We start from the raw sequence: 9010 nt of genomic DNA on the forward strand, positions 1-9010 counted from the left end.
ATCAGTGACATTCAGTTTGGTTGATATGCGATATAACCACATGGCTATTGAGAGATTTTCCATTAAACAAGCTTGGATTGTAATCAGCAGATGTTCTGCTTCAGGGCTCTTGGTTCATGGGTTAGCATTGTGCAATTCTGCACTGAGAATCACTAAAGCAAAATGTTTTTCCCTATGTTCATGTTCTAACATTTCTGTGCTAAAGAACCCTGGGTTGATCAAAGAGAGGGGATCAAAGAGAGGGGAGAATGGGGAAAGTGAGGGGAAAAGCGGGGTGGGGGGGGGAGAGTGGGGAAAGTGGGGGGAGAGTGGGGAAAAGCAGGGGGGAGAGTGGGGAAAAGCGGGGGGAGAGTGGGGAAAGTGGGGGGAGAGTGGGGAAAAGCAGGGGGGAGAGTGGGGAAAAGCAGGGGGGGGAGAGTGGGGAAAGTGGGGGGGAGAGTGGGGAAAAGCAGGGGGGGAGAGTGGGGAAAGTGGGGGGGAGAGTGGGGAAAAGCGGGGGAGAGTGGGGAAAGTGGGGGGAGAGTGGGGAAAGTGGGGGGAGAGTGGGGAAAGTGGGGGGAGAGTGGGGAAAGTGGGGGGAGAGTGGGGAAAGTGGGGGGAGAGTGGGAAAAGCAGGGGGGGAGAGTGGGGAAAAGTGGGGGAGAGTGGGGAAAGTGGGGGGAGAGTGGGGAAAGTGGGGGGAGAGTGGGGAAAGTGGGGGGAGAGTGGGGAAAGTGGGGGGAGAGTGGGGAAAAGCAGGGGGGAGAGTGGGGAAAAGCGGGGGAGAGTGGGGAAAGTCGGGGGAGAGTGGGGAAAGTGGGGGGAGAGTGGGGAAAGTGGGGGGAGAGTGGGGAAAGTGGGGGGAGAGTGGGGAAAAGCAGGGGGGAGAGTGGGGAAAAGCAGGGGGGAGAGTGGGGAAAGTGGGGGGAGAGTGGGGAAAGTGGGGGGAGAGTGGGGAAAGTGGGGGGAGAGTGGGGAAAGTGGGGGGAGAGTGGGAAAAGCAGGGGGGGAGAGTGGGGAAAAGTGGGGGAGAGTGGGGAAAGTGGGGGGAGAGTGGGGAAAGTGGGGGGAGAGTGGGGAAAGTGGGGGGAGAGTGGGGAAAAGCAGGGGGGAGAGTGGGGAAAAGCGGGGGAGAGTGGGGAAAGTCGGGGGAGAGTGGGGAAAGTGGGGGGAGAGTGGGGAAAGTGGGGGGAGAGTGGGGAAAGTGGGGGGAGAGTGGGGAAAAGCAGGGGGGAGAGTGGGGAAAAGCAGGGGGGAGAGTGGGGAAAAGCAGGGGGGAGAGTGGGGAAAGTGGGGGGAGAGTGGGGAAAGTGGGGGGAGAGTGGGGAAAGTGGGGGGAGAGTGGGGAAAAGCGGGGGAGAGTGGGGAAAGTGGGGGGAGAGTGGGGAAAGCGGGGGGAGAGTGGGGAAAGTGGGGGGAGAGTGGGGAAAAGTGGGGGAGAGTGGGGAAAGCAGGGGGAGAGTGGGGAAAGCAGGGGGAGAGTGGGGAAAGCAGGGGGAGAGTGGGGGGAGAGTGGGGAAAGTGGGGGGAGAGTGGGGAAAGTGGGGGGAGAGTGGGGAAAGTGGGGGGAGAGTGGGGAAAAAGTGGGGAAAGTGGGGGGAGAGTGGGGAAAAGTGGGGGAGAGTGGGGAAAGCAGGGGGAGAGTGGGGAAAGCAGGGGGAGAGTGGGGAAAGTGGGGGGAGAGTGGGGGGAGAGTGGGGAAAAGTGGGGGAGGGTGGGGAAAGTGGGGAAAGCAGGGGGAGAGTGGGGAAAGTGGGGGGAGAGTGGGGAAAAGCGGGGGGGAGAGTGGGGAAAAGCGGGGGGGAGAGTGGGGAAAGTGGGGGGAGAGTGGGGAAAAGTGGGGGAGAGTGGGGAAAGCGGGGGGAGAGTGGGGAAAAGCTGGGGGGAGAGTGGGGAAAGTGGGGGGAGAGTGGGGAAAAGCGGGGGGAGAGTGGGGAAAAGCGGGGGGAGAGTGGGGAAAAGTGGGGGAGAGTGGGGAAAGTGGGGGGAGAGTGGGGAAAGTGGGGGGAGAGTGGGGAAAGTGGGGGGAGAGTGGGGAAAAGCAGGGGGGAGAGTGGGGAAAAGCGGGGGAGAGTGGGGAAAGTGGGGGGAGAGTGGGGAAAGTGGGGAAAGTGGGGGGAGAGTGGGGAAAGTGGGGGGAGAGTGGGGAAAAGCAGGGGGGAGAGAGTGGGGAAAAGCAGGGGGGAGAGTGGGGAAAGTGGGGGGAGAGTGGGGAAAAGCAGGGGGGAGAGTGGGGAAAAGCAGGGGGGAGAGTGGGGAAAAGCAGGGGGGAGAGTGGGGAAAGAGTGGGGGGAGAGTGGGGAAAGTGGGGGGAGAGTGGGGAAAGTGGGGGGAGAGTGGGGAAAAGCGGGGGAGAGTGGAGAAAGTGGGGGGGAGAGTGGGGAAAGTGGGGGGAGAGTGGGGAAAGCGGGGGGAGAGTGGGGAAAAGCAGGGGGGAGAGTGGTGAAAAGCAGGGGGGAGAGTGGGGAAAAGCTGGGGGGAGAGTGGGGAAAAGCAGGGGGAGAGTGGGGAAAAGCGGGGGGAGAGTGGGGAAAAGCGGGGGAGAGTGGGGAAAAGCGGGGGGAGAGTGGGGAAAAGCGGGGGGAGAGTGGGGAAAAGCTGGGGGGCGGGAGGGAGGGAAGGGAAAGAGGGAGGGAGGGAAGGAGAGGAGGGAGGGAGAGGAGGGAGGTGAGGGAGGGAAGGGAAAGAGGGAGGGAGGGAAGGGAAAGAGGAAGGGAGGGAGGGAAGGGAGAGAGGGAGAAGAGGGAGAGGGAGGGAGGAGAGGGGGGGAGGAGAGAGAGGGCGGGAGGAGAGAGTGCGGGAGGAGAGAGGGCGGGAGAGAGGGCAGGAGGAGAGAGAGGGCGGGAGGTGAGAGAGAGGGCGGGAGGTGAGAGAGAGGGTGGGAGAGAGAGTGAGGGTGGTGAAAGAATGAGAGAGTGAGGGCAGAGAGGGAGAGACTGGACAAAACCTGTATTAAAAATATAATTGGAAATGTTAAAATGTTTTAATGGAGCTACAGAAGCAAACCTGAAGTGATTCACAATATACAGAACAATTTCTCTTCAAACTTCATTGCAAGCAACTAGCAATAATGCTACACTAAATCCAGACATTAACTATTTACATACTCACAAGAGACATAGTACTGGAAGGTTGAAAATATAAAAATAGTTCTCCAAGCTTTCAAATCTAGCCCTTTTTTAGTTTACCTTTAGTGAAAATTCAATTTAAGTCGAGGTCAGGATTTTAAGTGGTTGCATCTAGTAGGTTATTAAAGCCCAGTTAAATCTGGAATGTCAGCAGTCTTCATTTACAGAACATATTAAGGGCCAGACTAGAAGCCATCTGGTCTTGCATTACAGAAACAGTTACCTTAGATCTCTTTATCAAGTGTCAAGAGATATTGTAGAAAGTAATTTGCCAAGTTTCTAGTTCTTAATACATTCACACAGCTGCTTGACCGTAATAGATTGTGTAGTCAATTTATTAATTTAAAAATATGTGAAAATAACTGAACAAATGATATCCTGTGACAGTAGTAAAGTATTCCTTCTCATCCATCTCAACCTGTCTGGATCCTTTGACACGGTTGACCACACCTGTAATGTATGTACCTTTAAGGGGGAGAACTACATTTTACAGCTCCTGTATCCTGTAGTACCGGCAGTGACCACACCTGTATATAAACCCTGAGTAGTGATCTGTACAGTCAGTTGCAGTTTGAACCCTCATTCAGTAAACACCTGTTGATCGTTCCCTGCAGTCTGTTGTCTGATTATTGAAGGACAACATTAAGATACACGGATATAACAACACCGTCCTCCTCCAATACCTCGCCTCCATAGTCTAGCTGGGTGGGACTGCCCTCGCTTGGTTCCATTCCAACCTATCCAGTCATATCCAGTCAGCTGTGGCTCTCGCCTCTGAGCCAGAAGGTTGTGGGTTCAAGTCCCACTCCAGGGACTTGAGCACATACATTTAGGCTGACACTCCAGTGCAGTACTGAGGGAGCGCTGCACTGTTGGAGGTGCCGTCTTTCAGATGAGACGTTAAATCAAGGCCCCATCTGCTCTCTCAGCTTGACGTAAAAGACCCCAAGGCACTATTTTGAAGAAGAGCAGGGAGTTATCCCTGGTGTCCTGGCCAATATTTATTCCTCAATCCACATAACAAAAACAGATTATCTGGTCATTATCATACAGAAAACTCTTGTTTAAATGGCACCTAAATATCCAGAATTCTCTATTAACTGGCAAGATTCATACTCTGAAAACAACACCTCAATAACCAGAAATGTTGCCGAGTCAGAGTCTCCCGCGGTGGCCGAGTTAGTCAGTGGGAGTAGTTATGGATTACCCTCAACTGGCAGTACTGTACTTAATCAAGCATCTTCCAACATCCATTTAACACAACATTCTGTAGGTGAGCACCCAATTACTGTATACTGCACATTTCTTGATTTTTTTAATTTTTGTTTGTTAAAAATAGCCTCGGTAGATAACCCTCTCTGTCATCCGGAATTTTTAATCAACCGGCACCATCCCGGTCCCAGCGGCGCCGGATACCAAAGAGTTTCCTGTATTGCTGTTTGTGCACAAATTGGCTGCTGCGTTTCCTACATTACAACAGTGACTACACTCCAAAAATACTTCATTGGCTGTAAAGTGCTTTGAGATGTCCGGTGGTCGTGAAAGGCGCTATATAAATGCAAGTCTTTCTTTTTCTTTTACCCAGAGAATCACCTGCAATGGCTTCTCTTCCAGGTTCCACGTTTGCTGAAGACACCCAGCTCTACCTCACCACCACCTCGGATTTGTCACGCTGCTCGTATGACATCCAGTATTGGATGAGCAGAAATTTCCTCCAAATAAATATTGGGATAACCAAAGCCATTATCTTCAGTCACAGCCACAAACCCCAATCCTCAGCCACTGACTCCATCCCTCTTCCTAGCCACTGCCTCGAGGGGGAACTAGACCCTCTGCAACCTTTGACCGAGCCGAGCTTCCGCCCCCGTATCCACTCCATCACCAAGACTGCTTACTTGCACCCCCATAACATCGCCCGTCTCCACCCCTGCCTCAGCTCATCTGCTGCTGAAATCCTCACCCATGCCTTTGTTACCTCGAGACTCAACTCTTCTAATGTTCTTCTGGCAGGCCTCCCACCTTATACCTTCCATAAACTTGATTTCATCCAAAACTCTGCTGCCCATATCCTAATTTGCACCAAGTCCCATTCACCCACCACCCCTGTGCTCGCTGACCTTTGTCTCCCAGTCCGTCAATACCTCGATTTTAAAATTCTCATCCTAGTTTCCAAATCCCTCAATGGCTTTGCCCCTCCCCATCTTTGTAACCTCCTCCAGCCCTACAACCCTCAAGATCTCTGGACTCCTCCAATTCTGGTCTCTTGCGCACCCCGATTTTCATCGCCCCACATTTGACGGCTATGCCTTCAGCTGCCTTGTCCCTAAACTCTGGAATTCCCTCCTTAAATCTCTCCATCTCTCTCCTCCTTTAAGACGCTCCTTAAAACCTACCTCTTTGACCAAGCTTTTGGTCACCTGTCCTAATATCTCATTTGCCTTGTGTCAAATTTTGTTTGATACTGCTCCCGTGAAGCGCCTTGTGATGTTTTACTACTTTAAAGGTGCTATATAAAGTTTAATAGTAACAGACCAAGCCTAGATTGAAATTCTCAGTAAATTTAGTTTTCATAGCACAAATGAGTGTAGGTTTTCACAATAGCACCCCTGATGTATGTTGACACAACACAATTAGAACTCTTTAACAGTCCCTCAGTATAACGGTTAAACCTACAAAAAGTTTTACTGAGTTAGTAATAGGTGCATTTTGCTTCCACAGCAAATTAAAGTTTGCCTACCAGCTCCCTGATATTACTTAGCAGATACACCTAGCGAGAAAGAGCCCAACTATCTTTGAAGTTTGTCTTCAGTATTTGAATAAATTACAATTAACATGTGCATGTTACAAAATACAGAGAATTCATGACAATAAGAATTTGCTCCTGTGTGTATCATGGACAGACAGCACTTCAACAAATAAAAATATAATTCATAAGATAAATATTTTAATTTGTATTTATTGTAAAAATCCAATATTCACAGGAATTTCATTGTCAATGTTATGCAAGTCATTTGCAAAGAATATCTTTATGCAAATTAATTCAGTTATCTTGAATTCTTTAAAAGGAAGCATAATTCACAAAAATATTTTATTATATGAAAATATATCAATATTATCCTTTACTCATTTCATTTCTTAGTCTTTGATAAGACAGGATGTCAATGATCCAGTAGTGGAATAGAAAGCAGACTACAGTGGCCTCCTCTACAAGAGATCACAAGAGACTAAAAATATTTATACATTAGTAAAGTGCAATTTATAAAAAATCTCCACTATAATACCTACATAATTACAACATTCACAAATTAGCACAATTGTGTTTGATATTTACACATGGAGCGGACCCTCTAGTATGTACTCCTTCACCTCCTCAATTTTTGTCTGAAAAGGTAGTATACCTCTGGTAACATTGGGTAAAATCCACTACCTTCAAATGACTCAGGCACCATTGCCATGTTGAATATCAAAGCACCTCTGGCTGTTGCCAGGACCCGTGCCAAAACAGCTAGCGACATTATGAGGCAATATACTACAAGGAACCTTATGGTAGAAGACCTAGTATTGAAGGAACCCTGGAAACATGATGGGGTGGGGGAAAATTAAGCTTCCTCAATAAATACATTGCTTGTTCTTTTATGAATGAGCAGTTGGTGAGAAAGTTTAATGCCAGAACCAATTGCAGTAGGTAAGTTTCCATCAAAACTGCAACCATTACAACAATGACCGAGCTCCAAAAGTATTTATTTGGCTGTAAAACGTTTTGGGACGTAAAGGTTGTGGAAGGCACTATATAAATGCAAGTTTGCTCTTTATTACCATAGCTGTCAACTACTAAACACAATGGGCTAGATTTTCAGTATAGACAGTTTTGGGGCGCTAACCTTAGCGCCCGCTTGAAGTAGCGCCCCGTTGCCGGAAATTCAGTGGCTTCGCCCTAAGAGGTTGGTGGAGCGCTAAAAGAGGCGTTCCACTACTATCTTTAGGCACTAAGCCGGCGGTGCAGAGCGCAGCGCCCGAGCGCAGCGCACGGCAGACACTGTGGTGCCAGTGAGCTCTTAAAGGGGAAGGGTGCATGTCTTTTTTTAAAGGTAGAGTCTGGGGGGGGGGGGACAACAGCAGTGGTGGTGGTGGTGGTGGTCGTCACTGGAGCCTTCCACACAACACATGCAGACGGCCGTTTATAGTGCAGGAGGAGTGCCCTTTAATTTGCGCTCCCCAGGGTGTGTTGCGTTCCATTTTACAAACGCTCTGGACGCCAGCTGCACAATGGGGCGGTCCGACTGAAGTTTGGATTCGGGCGGCCAAAGGGCGTTGCACGAGGATGTGACGTCATTTTCTGCGCGCGCATCCGGGCGGCCGCTAAACTTTGCGCCGGCGCTAACGGGCAACTTAATTTGGGGCGGGGCGCAAACTGCGCTGCGCCCGGGCGCTACACGCATAGCGCCCGAAAATCACTTCTCTTAAGGCGCTAACTGCTGGCGCAAGCAACTGAAAATTTAGCCCAATGTTTATAGTAAACTTTTTGTATAGCCAATAGTTAAGACCATTACCAAAGGCACAAGAGAACTAATGCCCCAATACACCAGAAGGCCTTGTAACCAGAGTGGGGCAGATCACCTCCTCTAAATGGCACCTATTTGTTTAGGGACAGTGTCCCTTTCAGAATGTCCTTCCTTTCTCTTCCTCCCAATGATTAGGTAGATTTATTTTCTCCAAAAGCTTGCCAAGTACAAATTACTTTTCCTCTTTTTTTAAACTAACTCAGTTAAAATCTCATTCCTATCCATTACTTTTAAAAAACTTTTATTTGGAGTTTTGGTAGACTAATCTAATTTGTAAATTAAGTCTCATTCATGGAAAACTGAAGGCGTTCTATTGTTTATCAGTGTGCATCATTGGACATAGATAACCACACCCACAGTACTTAATCCCTCAGCATTTTCTTCAAACTGTTAGAACATGAATTATGTTACATCCACTGTTCCCTCTACGCAGCCCATTCAGATTTCTCCACATGCGCGGTTTTTCCATTGTAAAGCCAGCAATCGGCCTGCATGGGACCGCCAGACATCTGCACGGCTGTGCAACCGAACGGGAACATTGGTTACATCTGGCACCAAATTCCCATTGTTCTTTCGAGCTCGACAGGGTTGATGCCGAAAGGCTGTTTCCCCTGGCTGGAGAGTCTAGAACTAGGGGCCATAGTCTCAGGATAAGGGGTCAGCCATTTAGGACTGCAAGGAGGAGACATTTCTTTACTCAGAGTGCTGTGGAGGCTCAGTCGTTGAGTATATTCAAGACTGAGATCGACAGATTTTTGGACACTAAGGAAATCAAGGGATATGGCAAGAAAGTGGAGTTGAGATAGATCAGCCATGATCTTATTAAATGGCGGAGCAGGCTCAAGGGACTGGATGGCCTTCTCCTGCTCCTATTTCTTATGTTCTTATAGAGGGGCCCTCAAATACCAAGGGCTTATAATGCCCAAAGACTAACTGGGGAACAGGCACGCCAATGCAATTGCCTGTCATTAAATTAAGGACATTTCTGAAACCCTTAAATGGGTTAAGATCTGGAATGCACTACCTGAAAGGATGGTGGAATCAGATTCCATAGGAATTTTTAAAAGGCAATTGGACATGCACTTGAAAAGGACTACAGGAAACTCTTTTTTTATCCGGCACCGACGGGACCGGCGTGGTGCTGGTTTATCAAAAAGTCCGGATTACAGAGAGTTAGTTAAAAGGTACGAGAGCTTCAAATCCAAGCTTCCCTGTTGCTTAGCAACAGCTGCAAGAATCCCAGCCACAGACCAAGCGTCCCTGTTGCTTAATAACAAGTGCAGAAACCCCTGATTACACAGCCAAGAATCGGCCATTAATATGAAGAAAAACTTAACTGAA

The sequence above is a fragment of the Somniosus microcephalus genome, chromosome 9 (genome assembly GCF_052327205.1).
Source record: "Somniosus microcephalus isolate GS21.2 chromosome 9, FLI_Smic_1.0, whole genome shotgun sequence".
Taxonomy (NCBI): Eukaryota; Metazoa; Chordata; class Chondrichthyes; order Squaliformes; family Somniosidae; genus Somniosus; species Somniosus microcephalus.